At 37.6% G+C, this 18873-nt stretch overlaps 1 non-coding gene and 1 pseudogene across 1 annotated transcript; both read right to left on the bottom strand.

Moving 5' to 3' along the window:
* Positions 1-16693: 16693 nt before the first annotated feature.
* On the bottom strand, positions 16694-16855 carry LOC139869620 (U1 spliceosomal RNA). Its single transcript, XR_011766223.1, has one exon. It is a non-coding gene; the product is annotated as a U1 spliceosomal RNA (small nuclear RNA).
* A 421-nt stretch (positions 16856-17276) lies between these two features.
* On the bottom strand, positions 17277-17455 carry LOC139869632 (U2 spliceosomal RNA; annotated as a pseudogene).
* Positions 17456-18873: the final 1418 nt, after the last annotated feature.

Genomic DNA, 18873 nt, shown 5'->3' with positions numbered 1-18873 from the left:
TTATTAGCTTAAATATTTATTTGAATATATATGATAAGTTGGAATATTAATTGTATGAATAAATTGCGACGTATATTTAAAACGTGTTTATGAATGTTGAAAATATATATTAACTTGGTCATAAAACGATTTGTTATTATATATCAACAAATAGCGAGACAATGATTTATAGAAGTAAATGACCAAAACACTCGAAAGTTTAAGATACACTTTAAATGATATAGTTTATTGATAATTTAAGACTATATTTTGACAAAGGTACGAGTCACAAAACGTAAATTGCGAGTTTTCTAAGCGTACGAAAATGCGTTCGAGAAACCGAAACCGGGACATAAGTCGAGTGACAACGTACGAGTCATCGGAACGAAAATTACAAGTCAACTATGCATGTGAATATAATATAATATATAATTAATTATATAAATTAAATATATTATATATATTATATAAAATTATGTCGACAAACAAAAAGTTAAAAGTTTGTGAGCTGGATCAGAGGGCCATGCGATCGTATGGCCTTGAAGCACAAATCCCATGCGATCGCATGGGGTACTTTTTCAGAAAAGGTTCTATAAATTGCTCAGTTTTCACACTTCTTTCTCTAAATTATATAATACTCCGTATTTATTTTATTTATTATTATTATTATTATTATTATTATTATTATTATTATTATTATTATTATTATTATTATTATTATTATTAAGATTAATATTATTATTAATCTTATTATTATTAATATTATTAATTAGTATTATACATAAAATACTACGACGAGGTTATGAGCGTGTCACTTTCAAAAATGGGTTTTTGAGCGGGATAAAGTTAAGAAAATTATGGGTTATAGCTATGGAGGTTATGGGTAATGTTCATGGGTATTATTTACAAGTCAAACCTACTGTTATCATCTATGTTGCGTCTACGTACTTTTCTACAATATTGAATCACAATATTGATACGTAAGCATTTATATTTTATCTTTTATACATTAATTGTGTATCCATGTCTAGTGCTCGAGTATATATATTTATACATGTTTGTATGCTAAATTTCGTCGTTAAACAGTTTATAATGAATCACAAATTAAATACATATATTACTGGTAAAAGGTATATGATATACATGTTTTCGGAAAGCTGGCGAAAAATCAATAACTTTTCATTTAGACACCGAATAGTTTCGATGAACGGATTAAAAGATATGATCAACTGAATTATGATTGACGTTAATTGAAATTGCTTTTGAATCTGCAATTAAGATTTAAACAACTTGTTTACGAGATTGATAAAGTGAACTTTTAAATATTACCAACCGAGTAAATGACTCCTTATATAAGGTATGTCTCGTTTTGTTGAACTATTGTCAAAATTGACTTTTTGAAACGACTTTGGATAACTTTTGTATGTCAATCTCGAGCATTAGGATTATGATACACTATGACCTGACCTAGCTTGATAGACATTTATTGACCAACATATGTTCTCTAGGTTGAGATCTACGGTTATTTGGTAATCCGAGTTTCAGTCACATTTTGGTGAATGGCTTTATATGCTGCTAAGGTGAGTTTCATTTGCTCCCTTTTTAATTACTTTTGCAATATACATTTTTAGGCTGAGAATACATGCACTTTATTTTAAACGCAATGGATACAAGTACATACTAAATTCTACACTGAGTTTGAACCGAAAATCCCTTAGCTTTGGTAACTGTTAACTGCCAGTTATAGGAACTGGTGGGCGCGAGTAGTAGTATATGGATCCATAGGGCTTGATATCCCCGTCCGAGCTAGAGCACTAGCCTTTTAACGGACGTATGCTATTTGAGAAGCGTACACGTTGGTTTGCGTGTATTATTAAGATGATTATACAAATGGTACAAATTATATATACTTTAAGTTTAGTTACCAGGGTGCTCAATTTCGTAGAATATTTTGATAAACGTTTCTGGATGAAACAACTGAAATCTTGTGATCCACCTTTATATACAGATTATGCGAAACACTAAAACTATGAACTCACCAACCTTTGTGTTGACACTTGTTAGCATGTTTATTCTCAGGTTCCCTAGAAGTCTTCCGCTGTTTGCTTATATGATAGACAAGCTATGTGCATGGAGTCTTACATGGCATATTTTTCAAGAAAACGTTGCATTCACCAAATCATCACCATGTATCTTATTTTGACTGCATTGTCAACGGAAGTACTGTTGTAAACTATTATTTACGGTGATTGTCTATATGTAGAAATCATCAGATGTCGAAAACCTTTGATTTAAATATTCATATATGGTTTTCCTTTTCAAAAGAATGCAATGTTTATAAAACGTATCATATAGAGGTCAAATACCTCGCAATGAAATCGATGAATGACGTGTTCGTCCATATAGATTTGGAGCGATCGTCACAGTCGGTCCCCCGGTTCCATCAAAAGTGTGAGGTTTGCACCCCATGAAGTTCTTATAGGAGCACCCTTCGTTTGAATTACCGGCTCCATTGTTGTTGTTGTTGTGATTGTTGTTATTGTTATGGTTGTTGGAAGAGTGACCGGCCATGGCCGCATCCACGGCGGTGGCTATCATTCGTTGTAGAGCTTGTTCGGGAGTTTCGGGAGGAGCGCGTCGACGAGCCATTGTTCCTTCAAGACACAAGAATATCGTTGGTTAGTATTCTCAATAATACCAACTGTGATATGGAATAAGGATAAAGAGAAAATTTCCTTAACCCGCCTTAAATTCTTTATGTCATAATGTCGGAACGTCCATGTGAACCACCGTAATATAATCCCGGAAATTATATTACCCTGATTCACATGTGCATTTAACATTACTTCATAAAGTCAAGGTGGCGTGTAAATCAAATTTAACAACGTGTTATCAAGATCGAATAAGAGTTAGATATGATAGGAGAGTTCGAGTATAATGCACAAATAGTCAAGTAGTTCCTACTTCAGTCTATATGCCGGTTGTAGTCTAGATTCACTAATGTACCCTATGACTCGGGGTTGACACTAATGAACTCTAAATCCCTACAACCAACTCTCTGATACCATCTGTAGCGATCCGACAAAATCGTCATTGACGGCGCCGTCTACTTAGGTCCCGTTACGTGGTCATAAGTCCTTAAGATGACGTTTGACCAAAAATATGTCGCATTCATTTCAAATGTAAAGGACGTTTCAAGTTTACAAAAGTAGTTCAACGACTAGTTACATTACAATGTTTAACGTACAATTGAAACCTATGCAACACAATTTAAAAGCAAGTCAAGGGCTCCAAATATGCATGTATACTCGACATCCAAGCAAGTATCAGAAAGAGTGCGGAAGCATGTATCATATAGCATTCAGGGACCTGAGAAAACATAGAGAATCTGTCAACGAAAACGTTGGTGAAATCATAGGTTTAGTAAATGAGTATGTAAGTAAAATAAGTTGAACCACAAGTTATAGTATAAGTCGATTTTCCGAATCGTTTGAATTCCATAAGTATTGTTGTTTACCGAGCACCCAATTATCAAAGCTTAACCGTATCATTTACCTCAGCATAAAAGTGTTAGAACATACACCGTACCAGAATATATTTCATTCGCTTAACGGTAGCGAACCGTCTGAATGAGGGTTAGTCAAACCCGTATGGATCCACACAACATAGTCTCGCTTACACCATCTGATGTAATTAATGATAATTGAATTGAGGGTTTTCGTTCAAACTCGTCCATATCTTTGTATTCGTATTCGTGTTCGATGTATAAAAGTATGAAAGGTATATATACATATGAAATGTATATAAGTATGTAACGTATATGTTTCTCAGCCCACGATTTAAAAAATATAAAAGTTGTTGAAAAAGTGGGACTATGATCTCACCTCGAGTGCACGAGTATAAAAGTACTTCACAAAGTAAACGTGTGCATGAAAGTTGCTTAGCCTTGACTTAAACAAGTAAGTTGTATCAATTTACCGGTTACGACACAAGGTCGGGTGAAATGTGTTCAATTAGTCCTATGGCTCGTTACGACTCGAATAAATAGCATGTGAATCACGTTATCAAGTTTCATGCAAGAATCAAGTATAAAATAAGATTAGAGCGATTGAATAAGTGTTTTTTTAAGTTTGACTAAAAGTCAAACTTGGTCAAAGTCAACAAAAAAGTCAATGGGGTCGGGTCGGGTCCCGAACTATTTTCATGAGCTTAGAAATCATATATGAGCATGTTGTCCAAGTTTCATGTTGATCGGGGGTGTGTAGCATAGCAAACATTATTCAAAAATTGACAAAATTGGACAGACCACTTTGGCGCGCCGCGCGGGTATATGGCGCGCTGCACCATTACCTGTGCAGAGAATTCTGGCAGTTTTCACACTCAAGCACGAATCCAACTTCAAATACCCATAAATCCTAAACCGTAAACATCCAAAACAAGTATCTTATATCGTTGGAAAGGTATTTTGACAAGGAATACAACTAACTACTTTTTACCAAGCAAAAACATCAATTACAATAACCGAAAACTCGTCAATTGATCAATAAAGGTTTATTTTCAAAGTTCAAGTTCATCAAATGCATTTTAAGTTTCGGGAATCCAATTCACACATATGATATGCCGTTTTGAAGGTAATGAAATGTGCATTACAACTAAACACTTACTAACAACATTTCATGGCATCCAAAGTATCAAAAGTTCATTTCAAGTTCATCAAACCCTAATCAAAATTCACAAACATCACAAATCATGTATTTGAAGTTTTCTTAATCAACCTACGCATCATAACGAAGCTAGTGATACTAGTAACACAATTAAAACATGAACTTTAACAATTTAACAACATTTAATCTTCCAAAATCAAAGATTAAGCACACCTATTTCAAGTTCATTCTAGTTACTCCAAAAACAACAAATCGAGCAAACAAAACATATATTCATGCTAGACACGAGCCATAGACACTAACTAACACCATTTTAAGTATATAAAATGAATTTAGAGAAATCTAGTGTTTTAGAAATGTTACCCAAATGTGATGAAATTGGTACCAAAATGTAGAGGATGAAGAGAGGATCACGAATATGTAATTTGTTTTGATGTTGGCCTCCTAGATCGAATTTAGATGATGATTGAATGAATTGGGTGTTATGGTTGTTCTTGCAACTAGAGAGAAAAGGAGGAGAAAGGAGGTGGAAGGTGGATGGAAATGAATGGATGAGAATGGTGGGTTGACTAGTTGACCTAGTCAACTAGTTGCCCACTTGACAACTTCGGTCCCTCAAGTTTCAAAGCGGGTGCGTGAATTAACCGAACGAATATTTTAAAAACGCTAAAGTAACCGAGAGATGTTATAATTAAATAACAGAAATATTAAGAATGTTAGGTAACGAAAACTACGAATTTAAATAACGAAAGATATTATTTAAAAAAAAAAAAGATAGTGTTAAAAATAAATTTTAACGGAAAAACGCGGAATGTTACATAGTGGGTTTGATAAATCGCGGGAGACGATTTTAGTTGTTAAAGGTGATTCCTTGGGAAGGGTTGACTAGGAAAGTCGGATTGGGACTTATGTTGAGGACCGTGGAGTGTGGTCCGTTTGGTTAAGGGACGAGGATCATGAGGACGTGATCGATTCTAAGTGGGGGAGAGTTGTAACACCCTATTTTTGTTTCTGATTTTGTAGTAGGTCGGGACGCCGTCCAGATAGGAGTGACGCCGTCCAGCAACAAAAGGTGAGACACTGTCCCGATAGGGGGGACGCCATCCAGCAACAAAAGGTGGGACGCCGTCCAAAGTTTGGGACGCCGTCCAAACTATCTGTCGAGCCAGCTGTTTTAATTAGTTTAAAAAGGGGCAAAATGGTAATTTCACTTGAGTGTCGGTTTGGAGCCTTCAAGGCTGATCCCTTGATCATTTTTGGATCACTTTACACCCACACAAACACTCTCAACCTCATCTAAAGAGAGAGTAAGGGTTTTAGAGAGAGAGAGAGAAGTGGATTTGGAGAAGAAGGAGTCAGATTTTCGCTAAAGCTCGGGTTCTAAAGTTGTTCATCTCGCTCCTAGCTACGTTGTGGTTGTATTGGTAAGCTCAAACTCCGAATTTCATTTGTTAGATTTGATATTCAAGTTAGGGTTTTGATGTAGATTGTTGTGAAACCCTTTTAGATGATGAAGTAGGTTCATGGTGACTTGTTAATCTTGTCACTTGGTGGGTTTTGGGTTGGTTGACGTTTTAGCGTTGATTAGGGTTTGATCTTGAGTTTAATCGTTTAGTGATTATGGAAGTGGTGAAACTCTTTTGGGTGAGTTTGGTTAACTAATTTTGAAATGGGTCAAAATTAGGATTTTGGTGTCAAAATGGGTATGACACGTGTTTAACACTTGTGTTCGGGTTTAATTGGTGTGTTAGGACCATTTTCACGTGTATTAGTGATTATTGGTTAATTTGGGCGCGATTTGTGCTTGGAAGTGCAAATGGGTCGAATTTGCACTAAGGGTCAATTGGGTTGGTTTGTAAGTCAACCCTAATTGTGTTGTTTGTATTGTGATAATGGAATAGGTACGTTCCATTGATGAGTTGCGGATTATTTGGAAGCATTCATCAAGGCGACAAGGTGAGTGTTAATATCCTATGTACATATGTATGTGTAGGATGGGTGCGGGTCGGGTGAAGTGATTCTCGGTTATAGAGCTCACTTCACATATAGGTGGATTTGATGGACTTGCGTTTAGGTCCAATTGGCACGGTTGTGCATTTTGATTGACCACCTTTGGCGAGGTACACGTTTTGTGTGTACGTTATCACACGTGTTTGTGATGTGGAGAATATAACCCCAATGGCGAAGGGTTGATATTGTTGTGATGTGGATAACCCCGATGTGGTGGATTTTATAATCCCGTGACCGTGGGTTTTGATTTGGAGAAGTGGATCTCGTGTAGTTCGGATTCACGATGACACGTGTAGTTCGGTCATCTTATTGGAAATGAATCTCGTGTAGTTCGGATTCATGGTGACTCGTGTAGTTCGCTCATCTTATTGAGGTAGTAATCTCGTGTGGTTTCGGATTACTAAGGCTCGTGCAGTTCGGCCAACCTCGATGTTGTGAAGATAGTAATCTCGTGTGGTTTCGGATTACTAAGGCTCGTGTAGTTCGGCCAATCTTCATTGTTGTATTTGGTTCTCGGGTTCGGGTTAAGGGGTTAACCTTGGTCGTTTATATTGTTATATATATATATATTGTTGTATTATCTTGATGTAGCTAACCCTCCGGGTTTAGCTTCTTGGCGTTGTCCACATCGTCGTGGGTGAACTTACCTTATTTGTTGGCTTTGTTAGCTTGTTGCTTAGTGACTACGGTATGCTTAGCTTAGCTTGCCTTATACTTGGATGCTTCGGTATGCGGTATTTGATATTTGTGTGGCGTGTCCATTCTATACATATATATGTATGTAGTATATTATCATTCACTAAGCGTTAGCTTACCCTCTCGTTGTTTACATTTTTATAGATTGCACGGATGCGGTGGCTCGGGTAAGCGCGGGGACTAGTGGACTTGCGTAGTTGCTTTAGAAGACTTGCTTTTAGATTTGATTAGGATTGGGTAGCGTGTCCCCAATCCCATGCTCGGTCTATGTTTTTGTATAAGCTAATGGGTCGAAATAGTCACTTGTGGTATTTTGGGTCGATGTGGGCCCGGTGTCGTAAAACTCGGTTTTTATTGTGAAAAACTCTTAGTTTAAACTATTGTAATCTATTGTGGAAGTGTTTCGGTTTAAAAGTGTCGGGAAGCGGGTTTTCGCCCGCGTGTGTTCGAAAAACTGATCAGAATGTTTTAGTACATCTGGACGCCGTCCCAGATGGCTGGACGCCGTCCCAGTCTTAAGTGCTGGACGCCGTCCAGATCAACTGTTCCGAAAAAAAAAAATTGTGGCACATTTTCGGAAGGTTAACGGGTTGGGTTGTTACATATATGGGTTGAAGCAAGCACCGAGACAGTGGTATAAGAAGTTTGAGTCGGTTATAGGAAAGTAAGGCTACCGAAAGACAACTTCAGATCATTGTATTTTCTTTCAGAGGTTTGGTGATGATGATTTCATCATATTGTAGTTATACATTGATGATATGTTAATTGTTGGTAAAAATATTAAAAGAATTGCGCAGTTGAAGCGAGAATTGAGCAAGTCTTTTGCTATGAAAGACTTAGGGACAGCAAAACAGATTCTTGGCATTCGTATTTCTAGAGATAGAGGTGCTAAGATGTTACATATATCACAAGAGGAATACATTGAAAAGGTGCTTAGTAGATTCAACATGGAGAATGCTAAAGTGGTTAGTTCCCCTCTTACTAACAACTTTAAGCTAACAGATAGAGATTGCCCTACTTCAAAGGAGGATGTTGAGGAGATGGACAAAGTACCATATGCTTCTGCGTTTGGTAGCTTGATGTATGCTATGGTGTGTACTAGGCATGATATAGCTCATGTGGTAGGTGTTGTTAGTCGGTTTATGTCAAATCCGGGTAAGAAGCATTGGGAAGCAGTTAAATGGATTATGAGATACTTAAGAGGTACTTCAAAGTTGGGTATCACATTTGGAAATGGAAAGCCGATGCTTGTTGGTTATACAGACTCAGATATGGCAGGAAACAAAGATAACATGAAGTCCACTTCTGGATATTTGATGACCTTCGCAGGGGGAGCAGTTTCATGGCAATCAAGGTTACAAAAGTGTGTTGCATTGTCTACGACCGAGGCTGAGTATATGGCAGCAACAGAAGCATGCAAAGAACTATTGTGGATGAAAAGGTTTCTACAAGACCTTGGGTTTAAGCAATCACGATATATGGTTCTTTGTGATAATGAGAGTGCGATTCATTTGGCTAGAAATTCTATGTATCATAAGCGGATAAAACATATTGATGTGAGGTATCATTGGATTAGAGAACGTATTGAATATGGTTCGTTTGAACTTGATAAATTTCATACCGATGATAATGGTTCTGATATGTTCACACAGGCATTAGCAAGTGAGAAGCTCAAGGTATGTTGCTCGATCGCCGGGATGGCGATTCCTTCCTCATAATTAGAAAGGGGGAGATTTGTTGGGTTTATATGTGGGTTTCCAATATGAGAAAGTGTTAGCCCAATGTCTAAAGCCCAACAAATTTAGGCCCAAGATGCTTGTTGACTTGGTCAAGTGTCTTAGGCATTATTTGAATCAATTGTGCAGCTGTATTCATTAAGAGAGAGATTACAGAGAGTTGAGAGATCAAGAAAAAGAGTCAAAAACTCCATTTTCGTCTACTGTGACAGCAGGCCAGAAAAGAGACGATCCCCGAAGATCTAACCATTTGATATTCATCAAATTTGGGCTGTGTCTTCCTGACATCAGTGCCAAGGTTTTCAACTGTTGAATTCTTCTAAAGAGGTCTGTAGCTCGAGTTACAGTAGGTCGAACAGTAGCAAAATTTTGGGTGATGTTATTACTCTTTTGTCTTTAATTTCTTCATATACTTGTTGATTATTGTTGTTCAAGAGTATGATGATGTTGTATACCTCTAGTTGATCTAGAGAAGGATTATTGTATTGCTCTCTTATTGATGATAGTGGAATTTAAGTGGCTTACGAGTCCCGTGGTTTTTACTCTCGATTTTGAGAGGTTTTCCACGTAAAAAGTCTCGTGTGTATTGTGTGTGCTTATTTATTTCGTATTTGCTGATTTGGGACAGAATTGGGGCTGATTTGTGGTGATTGTGGTATACCTTATTTGTTAGTTTCCTCACGGGTTCATACGGGTCGGGAAATGTTTGTCAAATGGATGTTTGTTTCCGTTGTGTAGATTGGCCATTGTGACTTATTTTCCCATCATGTTCTGCTTCGGCTCAAATACAGAAAAGGTTGAGGTTTCTGTTTTGGCCAAGGAACAGACTGTTGGGCCTGTTAAGGCCCAGATATATGATGGTGGGCCTTCTACGGCCCAAAATCAACACACAATTTTCTGAAGTCGAAGTTCCTTTGGTTTCACCTGGGGTGCAAAAAAGTATGGCATATGTTGCTCATGGTAGTAGTATAAATAATGGGCTTGATAAAGTAGTTCCTATTGTGGGTTATGCTACTACTTTTCCGAATAATAAAGGGGTGGGCATTGAGGCTTGTAAGGTGGTTAATGGGGTGCAAAAAAGCATGGATCCTGTGGTTGCGAGTTCCTCTTATGATACTATCGGGCCTGAGCTTGGGCCTAATTTGGGCCCAGAAATTGGTATGCTGCACATCCTGAATTCCTAGATTTAAATGAAGACAACATTACTATTGCGGAAAGGTTGGTTCGTTTGAAGAAGTAAAAGAAAAAAATAAGGAAGAATTGAAGGCATGTCGAGCAAATGAAACGAAAGAAGATAGGCCTCTTATGATTTTGATTGGCCGTAGTGGAAGGAATTATTGCGATTGCGATGACCCCTCGATCGCGATAGTCTTCATTTCGGTGTATCATTCATGATAGTTAATGTTTTAAGTCTTTTAGAGTTGTTTATAAGAGTTCAAATCAGTGGCTCTATTGTTGTTTGCAATACCCACACCCATTATTTTAGGAAATATTTTTTTTCAATGTGAGATTTAACATTTGTTCAGTCGATTATAGCTCTCTAAACTTCACATTAAGTTGATCAAAAGTTCCTCATCTTTATTTTATTTTCTTGTTTTTTTAGGTAAAGTTATTTTCTTGTTTTTTGGCAAAAATAAATGAGTAAAAATGGTATATCGACATCAAAAAAATTATGAATTTGCACAAGAATATGATTAGTTCATTATAAGGATTTTGTTGGTTATTTAAAAAGATATATGCATAAGAGTACATACGGTGTGAGAGTCTCATCATAGAAGTTAAGCATTTTACGAATACTAACACATCTTGAATACCAAGCATAAATCATCAACCGAAAAATGGTAAAGTGCGGGGCATAAACGAAAAAGAAGTATTGAATGACAAATATTGACATTTGTAACAGATTGTTGTAAGGATATTAGGACCCAAAACAATGCAAGTGATTCAACAAGATCATTCACCGATAGTAATTCTACAAGATTACTAACCCACTTAATGAACGAAAGATTATAAATGCAAGAAATGTAAATCGACACAAGAGATAACGTGGTTATATGCAATCGTTGTGATTGCTTTAGTCCACGGACCAACTAGAGAATGCATTTACTGAATATTTGTGATGTGTTTACAATGAGTTACAAGAGGGTCTATTTATAGAATGATTTAAGGAGTAAGCTAAAAACAATTCCTTGAAGCTTCATGTGAGTTTCCTGACAGCTTCATGGAGACTACATGTGAGTTTTCTGACAGCTTCGTGGAAGCTACATGTGAATTTCCTCACAACTTCGTGGAAGCTACATGTGAGTTTCCTAACAACTTCGTGGAAGCTACATGTGAGTTTCCTAAAAACTTCGTGGAAGCTTCGTGTGAGTTTCCTGGAATCTTCCCTCTAATTGTTTAAAGTTCTCCATATCTCCAACAATCTCCCACTTGGAGACTTTGAACAAACCCAACCTTCGTCAACCCAAAATATCAACGATCTAACCAAGAACGTTAAACCACCATTATACCGCCAAACTCCATTTGGGACATGCACACTCAACACATACTTCGGATGAGCAGACTTTCGAAACAAGGTCTTCAACACTACTTGTTAGAATTGAAACATTAACTCTCTAATTCTCTAGTTGGGGTCTTCTCTCATCAATTCATTAGAAGACCAATTGAGGTAATGCAAAACCTCAATTTCTCTGTCGTAACAACCTTAGTAAACATATCAGCAGGATTCTTCGTACCAAGGATTTTCTCCAATAATAAAGTACCATCATTTATATGTTGTCGACTAAAATGATACCTTATATTGATGTGTTTCGTATGACTATGAAACACCGGATTCTTCCCAAGATGAACCGCACTTTGATTATCACAATTCAAGACGCAATAGTCTTGTATTTTACCTAACTCACCTAAGAAGTTTTTCAACCAAACAAGCTCTTTAGAAGCTTCTGCAATAGTCATATATTCGGCTTCGGTGGTTGATAAAGCAACACTCTTTTGTAGTCGAGACATCCAACTAACTGCCGTCTCCCTATTGTGAAAACATAACCCGTAGTGCTTTTCCCCGAATCGTCACATCCACCCAAATTAGTATCCGCATAACCTCTAAGTATGACATTGCTTTTAGAGAAGCACAATCCCATATTAGAAGTACCTTTCAAATAACGAAGTAACCATTTAACCACTTCCCAATGCTCTTTCCCCGGATTAGACATATAACGACTTACAACTCCCACTGCGTGAATCGGGTCTTGTACAAACCATGGCATACATAACACTACCCACGGCCGATGCATATGGAACCTTTTCCATCTCCATTTTTTCTTCCTCCGTTTTAGGTGATTGACTTTTCGATAGCTTTATCGTGCTACCCAAAGGCATAGAACGAGCCTTTGAATTTTCCATGTTAAACCTCTCTACAACTTTCTCAATATATTTGGATTGAGACAAGTATAGAGTACCCTTCACACGATCACGCACAATACTCATGCCAAGTATTTGCCTAGCACCACCAAGATCTTTCATCTCGAACTCATGGGAAAGTAATCCCTTCAACTTGTTGATTTCGGACATGCTGGAACCTGCAAGTAACATGTTATCAACATACAACAATAAGATTATGTAAGAAGACTTGAATTTCTTCAAGTAGCAACAGTGATCCGCTTCACATCTTAAGAAACCAATCTTCTTCATAAACTCGTCAAACTTCAAGTACCATTGCCGAGGTGCTTGCTTCAATCCATACAAACTTTTCTTTAGCTTACAAACCCACTTCTCTTTACCCTTTACCTCAAAGCCCTCGGGTTGCCTCATATAGATCTCTTCATCAAGGTTACCATGTAAGAATGCGGTCTTCACATCTAGTTGCTCTAGATGTAAGTCCTCGGATGCAACCATAGAAAGTACCAAACGAATAGTAGTCATCTTCACCACCGGTGAAAATATCTCTTGGTAGTCAACTCCTTTCTTTTGTTGAAAGCCTTTAACCACCAAACGAGCCTTGTACCTTTTCTTGCCATCCAACTCATTCTTGATTCGATATACCCATTTACTTTGCAACGCCTTTTTATCATGAGGTAACTTCACTAGTGACCAAGTTTTATTCTTCTCAAGTGACCCCATCTCTTCTTTCATGGCAAGCTCCCATTGTATGGATTCTTTTGTCTTTCTTGCCTCAAAGTAACTTTCGGGTTCACCATTCTCGGTATAGAGCAAGTAGTTTGCTGATGGAGAATACCTACGATTGGGTTTGGGCACTCTAGTCGAGCGTCTTAGTGTAGGAGCAACCGAAATGGTTGGACCGGTTTCATTTGTGTCCTCCTCATCACTAGAACTCGCACTATGTTCGGAATCATCACCGCTTTCCGAATCATTTCCATCATTAGCATTTTCTGACGCCTCACCGTTAATTGGAAATTCATTGTTACCCGTACTCCCACTAGAACCTGCAAGATCATCAATAGAAACATCGTCAAAAGTAACATGACCCGGTTTAGGACTCCCCGTTTCCGGTTTGCCATAAACCGAATCTTCATCAAAGGTAACATCACGAGAACGAATCACTTTTCTAGCCTCGTTATCCCAACAACGATAAACCATTTCATCCGACCCGTAACCTATGAAAGTACACTTCTTTGACTTAGCTTCAAGCTTGTCTCTATCTGCATCTTTGGTCTTCACATAAGCATTACACCCAAATATCCTAAGGTGATTATAACTCACCTTCTTACCTTGCCATTCTTCCTCGGGAATTCGGAAACCCAACGGTGTTGAGGGTCCCCTGTTAATCAAATAAGCAGCCGTATTAACCGCATCTGCCCAAAACATCTTAGGCAAACCGGCATGTAGTCTCATACTCTTAGCCCTTTCATTTAACGTACGATTCATACGTTCGGTGACCCCATTGTGTTGCGGTGTCTCCGGTACCGTTTTCAACATTCTAATACCGAGCTTTGCACAATGGTCTTTAAACTCGAGACTACCATATTCCCCTCCATTATCCGACTTCAAGCACTTGACTTTCAAATTAGTCTCATTTTCTACCATAGCTTTCCACTTCACAAATGTATTAAATACATCAGATTTAGCTTTAAGAAAATAAACCCATACCTTTCGAGTGGAGTCGTCAATGAAGGTGACATAATAGCTAGAACCTCCATGTGATTCTACATTGGTTGGACCAAACACATCCGTATGAACAAGCTCCAATTTCTCCAACTTAGGAGCATTTCCCGATTTCCCAAAAGTCACCTTCTTTTGCTTCCCATATACACATGGTTCGCAAAATCCAAGTTCTACCTTTTTCAAATTTAGAATTCTACCACTCAAAACAAGCATCTTCATACCCTTCTCACTCATATGCCCGAGTCTTCGGTGCCATAGAGTTGATTCGGATTCAACATTAACCGTAGCAACCACCGTGTCTTCATCAAACACTTCAACCATATAAAGAGTTCCCCTTTTATGTCCACGAGCCACAATACAACTACCCTTAACCACCTTCCATTGGCGGTTTTTAAAAGTAACCGCGTTACCTTCATCATCTAATTGACCAACCGAAATAATTTTCCTTTTTAATTTAGGAATGTACCTTACGTTTTTCAAGGTCCAATTAGAGCCAAGAGTAGTCTTCAATACAACATCTCCAATGCCCTCTATATTGAGTTGTTTGTCGTCCGCCAATCTCACCTTGCCTTGATATGTACGAAAATTCTTCATCATGCTTTTGACATGAGTAGCATGAAACGAAGCTCCCGAATCCAAAATCCAAGACTCCATAGAATTTTCAACACTACATAAAAGTGCAACATCACTTTCTTCCTCGGTCAAGTTCACACCTTTCGCCGGACCATTTTTACAATTCCTTTGAAAGTGCCCTTTTTGATTGCAACCCCAACAAACAGCTTCACTTCTATCTTTCGATGGATACCTCTTCTTAGACTTCTTTCTACCCTTCTTCTCACCGCGATCAAATTTTCTACCACGGTTGTCGGTATTTAACAAAGAACCGGATGTAGATTCCCCCGAGTTTCTTCTACGAGTATTTTCACCAAGAATCAAATCCCTTATTGCTTCAAATGCTAGCTTAGAAGTTCCCGTAGAGCTACTAACCGCGGTAACCGTACCCGACCAACTTTCCGGTAATGATGAAAGCAAGATTAGTGCTTTTAGTTCATCATCAAACTTAATCTCTACCGATTCAAGCCTTGAAACGATATTATTAAATTCATTGATATGATCCGTTGCACTCGTACCTTCCTTCATCTTTGTATTGAACAATTGACGCATGATAAATACCTTATTAGAAGCGGTAGGTTTCTCATACATGTTAGAGAGTGCTTTCAAGCAAGCAAACGTCGTCTTCTCATTCACAACGTTGTATGCAACATTCTTAGCAAGTGAAAGACGAATAGTGCCCAAAGCTTGACGATCCAAAAGCGTCCAATCGGCATCGTTCATGCTTTCAGGCTTGGTCTCTAACAAGGGTTGGTGTAGCTTCTTTTGATACAAGTAATCTTCAATTTGCATCTTCCAAAAGCCAAAGTCTCTCCCATCGAATCGGTCGATTCTAAACTTCCCGTCTTCCGCCATCGTTCCCTTAACGAAACCTTCTGCTCTGATACCAGTTGTAAGGATATTAGGACCCAAAACAACACAAGTGATTCAACATGATCACTCACCGATAGTAATTCTACAAGATTACTAACCCACTTAATGAACGAAAGATTATAAATGCAAGAAATGTAAATCGACACAAGAGATAACGTGGTTATATGCAATCGTTGTGATTACTTTAGTCCACGGACCAACTAGAGATGTATTTACTGAATATTTGTGGTGTGTTTACAATGAGTTACAAGAGGGTCTATTTATAGAATGATTTAAGGAGTAAGCTAAAAACAATTCCTTGAAGCTTCATGTGAGTTTCTTGACAGCTTCATAGAGACTACATGTGAGTTCACAACTTCGTGGAAGCTACATGTGAGTTTCCTAACAACTTCGTGAAAGCTTCGTGTGAGTTTCCTGGAATCTTCCCTCTAATTGTTTAAAGTTCTCCATATCTCCAACAATTGTTACTGATAACTTCTTCCATCATTAATGGCTAAGCTTACCTTAGTTACAAATGTTGAAGGTTTGTTGTTTTCAGATAACAGTTACAGTTTTCATACTCGTTGGTCAGCAAGAATGCTACAATTTGACCAGTTAGCATAAGCTTAAGCTTGTTATCAGTTTATATAACAGTAACAATTAACAAAATTTAAAGCTTTTTACTAGATGTGGAATACCTCTAGCAATTTGGGATATAACATCAGACCAATCAAACATATCTATCCCTTTTCAATGTTCACTACCATTATATTTACAAAAACACCAGATCAAAAAGGGCAGATAAAATATGTACGAGTTTATTTTACAAAGAAAATCACACTCAAAGTCTACAAAAATGTTCTCATAAAAAGTGCAAGAAACTAACATACCACCTAATACCTGTAACGATTTAAATACAGCTTAGTTCATATAACATAGATTTCAATGTAACATATGTGTATTCACCATGGAGTAAACAATTATTATTGACTATAAAAAACATTAAAGACTCTAATGACTTGGTAAGGGCAGCGCGAACGCAAGCCCTCGCCAACACAAACTATGACGTAGGTTCAACAACTTGGGTTGACCTTAAACTAGCACCTCTTCGTTATGTGCAATGAAGATCACTAGCCTTGGCCATGAGCCTTCTTGATCACTTAACAACCCAGTCCAGGTAAGTGACATTTCCATTGACATTTTTCGCCTTTTGTACTACTACCTTCTCTTTTGTTTTTTATTGCTCCCCCCAGATATAGGATTAGACTCACACTATACAACACAGTAATGAATGTGGTGATTTTGTCCAATTTTATCCTACCATAAGGAAAATGCCATAACCTCAACTTCAATGGGACATAAAGGCATTAAAAACATGAGAAGCATTTATCTCTGCAGAGTCAACTGTTAGTGCTCTTGATCCTGAACACCAAAAGCTGTAACCAATTTGTTTCAATAGTTTCTGGTAATTCAGTTGTCTTGTAACTGGATAGTAGACTAACAATTTCAATTATAGACAAATAATGAAAGAAAACTAGAGTATATTAAAATAATTGTTATGTTATTTGATATAATTACTTTATTTGAAATTTGGAACTGGTAATTAGAGGGGTGAGCCAGGCCAAGGCTGTAGTGCAACGCCAAGGCAACTCGTAAAGACCCCAACAGCAAGCTATTGTGGCGGGCCTTTCCCCATAAAAAATAAGATTAATATCGAGTGAGTCGATGGCTCACATATCATATATTAAACTGATAAGAACAGATACTACACTTGATCTTGCATATTCTCAACTTGGGCCTCTGTTTTTATAGGCAGTTTATTCTTAGTTTGTTTCTTTTGTTGGGCGATGTGGGATGCATCTCAAGTGCTGATCTCACGCTTTTTGCATTCATATATCAACCATCTGGAGTTATTTCAAGAACTTGATCTTCTACTCAATTCATTAAAGCTCCAAGTGATTTTGTAACCACAAAATTATAAGTGAAAGTCACGTGCTACAGTAATATTGTTCCAATTATGTTTGAATTACTAATTAATAAGACATGGGATATCTTGTTTGTTACATACTTGCATTAACATTTATAATTTTGGGGCAGAGGGTTTTCAAATGACTAGTTGGTGATGGTTCAGAAATTAATGCAATCTGAGTTATAGTAACAATTATAAACCCATATCAATGGGTTAGAAGTGTAAGAGTGTATCTATCTTTGTACAGTTCGGGTTTAGCGCTTAGGGTGGAGGATTCGGGTTTAGTGTCTTCGGGTCTGCAGTTAGGGACGATGGATGTTTTTTCGGGCCGTTTTGACACATCATTACAGCGGTGTGCTAACAACGATTTCAATGCTTCAACTTTGAAAGAACATCAAGCTGCTATGTTTGGTTCTGTGTTTAATCACGTTGCTACTGATGCTAATGTTGGCTGTTCTGCTTCGGCTGAAATACACTAAAAGGTTGAGGTTTCTTGTTTCGGCCAAGGAACAGACTGTTGGGCCTGGTGAGGCCCAGATATATGATGGTGGGCCTGCTACGGCCCAAAATCAACACACACCATTTTCTGTTGGCTATATGCTTGTTCGGTTGCTAGAATATGGGACACCAGTCGTCCTCGCGCTTCCCCTACTGTCACACCCCCAAAATGGACCAGGGGTAATTGTGACCAATCATATCATAACACAGTTGTATAAGCGAGAACGACTCTAAATGAGACGTTTTATTTATTAAATAAACAGCGGAAGCATTATTCAAAGTTTTACATCATAAGAGTACAGTAAATGGAAAATGTCTTAAACAAAATGATAAATATGAATGATGGACTCCATGCAAGCAGCAAAGCATACATCAATCATCTAGTAGCAAGTAGCAGCTAGCTCAATCATCACCTGAGACAAAACACGCTTAAAGTGTCAACCAAAAAGGTTGAGTGAAATTCATAGGTTTATAAATAATATCCAAAGTTTTAGACCACAAGATTTAGTTTAAAGTTGATTGATATAGAAATATCAATCTAAAAGTGTTGCTGCATTTTGTAATATCGCTACTAAACAAGTTTACCCTATGACACCTTGTACTGTCAGTGTCGTGGAATCATTATTATGTAACCAAAGACCAACGGTCGAATGGTTAGAGACGTTACTCTCAATAGGCCTACTCACAATAATTAAGTTTTCATTTAAACGTAGCAATTAATGATATTACGGTAGGG

The sequence above is a fragment of the Rutidosis leptorrhynchoides genome, chromosome 9 (genome assembly GCF_046630445.1).
Source record: "Rutidosis leptorrhynchoides isolate AG116_Rl617_1_P2 chromosome 9, CSIRO_AGI_Rlap_v1, whole genome shotgun sequence".
NCBI classification, from domain to species: Eukaryota; Viridiplantae; Streptophyta; class Magnoliopsida; order Asterales; family Asteraceae; genus Rutidosis; species Rutidosis leptorrhynchoides.
This window is presented reverse-complemented; position numbering and strand designations above follow the sequence as displayed.